We start from the raw sequence: 1,702 nt of genomic DNA, 5'->3' as shown, positions 1-1,702 counted from the left end.
CAAAGTGCTGGGATTACAGGCTGAACCACCAAGCCTGGCCTTTTTTTTTTTTTTTTTTCTTCAAATGTGCGCTTTTCTCCTGTTCATCTGCCTGGGGTCAATTTGGTTTCCAGATCCAACTGAAGAGCTCACATAAAAGTTTTATTTATCGATTTGTTTGTTTATTTATTTATTTATGATTTTTAAATTTTTTCTTTATTTCAATAGCTTTAGGGGGGTACAAATAGTTTTTGGTTATTTGGTAGCATTGTATGTGGCAGAGAAGTCTGGGCTTTAAGTATGTCCGCCACCCTACCTATGCACATTGTACCAGATATGTGGTTTTTTGTCCCTCCATCCTTTCCTTTCCTCCCCCTTCTGTGTCTCCAGTGTCCATTATATCATTCTCCATGTGTTTTGTTTTTTTTTGAGTTGATGTCTCACTCTGTCGCCCAGACTGGAGTGCAGTGGCCGCTCCCGGCCACCGCAGCCTCGACCTGCTGGGCTCCAGTGATCCTTTCGCCTCAGCCTTCCAAGTAGCCGGAATTACAGGCATGCGCTACCACGGCCGGCTAACTTTTGACTTATTGCAGAGATGAGGGCTCGCCAAGTTGCCCAGGTGGGTCTCGAACCCGCGGGCTCAGGCAATTCACTCACCTCAGCCTCCCAAGGTGTGGGATTATCTCTATGTCTTTGTAGATCCTTAGTTTAGCTCTCACTTTAAGTGGGAACATATGGTGTTTGGTGTTCTGCTCCTGAGTTAGTTCTCTTAGCAGGGTGTTCTCCAATTCCATCAAAGTTGCTGCAGAAGACATTATTTCATTCTTTTTGACAGCTGAATAGTATTCCATAGTGTATATATATCACATCTTCATTATCCACTGATTGATTGATGGGCATTTCAGTTGCACATCTTTGCAATTGTGACTTGGACTGTGATGAACATGCAAGTGCAGGTGTGTTTTATATAATGACCTCTGATCTTTGGGGTAGATACCTAGTAGATTGCTGGATCAAATGATAGATTTACTTTTAATTATTTGAGAAATCTCCATTCCAATTTCCATAGAGATTGTACTAATTTACGCTCCTACCAACAGTGTATAAGCATTCGCTTTTCTCTGCATCTGTGCCAGCATCTATTGTCTTTATATTTTTAAAAAATAATGACCATTCTGACTGGCATAAGGTAACATCTCATTGTGGTTTTAATTTGCATTTTCCTGACAATTAGTGATGTTGAGCATTTTTCATGTTTGTTGGCAATTTGTATATATTCTTTTGAGAGAGGTCTGTTCATGTTGTTTGCCCACTTTTTAATGGGGTTGTTTGCTTTTTTCTTGCTGATTTGTTTGAGTTCTTGTAGAATCTGGATATTAGTCCTTCTTCAGATGGATAGTTTGCAAATATTTTCTCCACTTCTGTAGGTTGCCTATTTGCTATGGTTGCTGTGGGTTGCCTATTTGCTCTGTTGATTATGATGTGTGTGTATGTATTTTGCTGTGCAGAAACTTTTTTTTTTTTTGAGTCGGAGTCTCACTCCATTGCCCAGGCTGGAGTACAGTGGCATGCTCACTGCCACTCCAGCACTGACCTGCTGGGCTCCAGCGATCCTTCCACCTCAGCTTTCCAAATAGCCAGAACTACAGGCGAGCGTTACCACGACCGGTTAATTTTTTGATTTATTGTAGAGACAAGTTCTCGCCAAGTTTCCTGGGCTGTT

This window comes from Carlito syrichta, unplaced genomic scaffold (genome assembly GCF_000164805.1).
Source record: "Carlito syrichta isolate Samal-C Ts95f unplaced genomic scaffold, Tarsius_syrichta-2.0.1 Scaffold311952, whole genome shotgun sequence".
Classification (NCBI taxonomy): domain Eukaryota; kingdom Metazoa; phylum Chordata; class Mammalia; order Primates; family Tarsiidae; genus Carlito; species Carlito syrichta.
Note: the sequence above shows the minus strand (reverse complement) of the source record.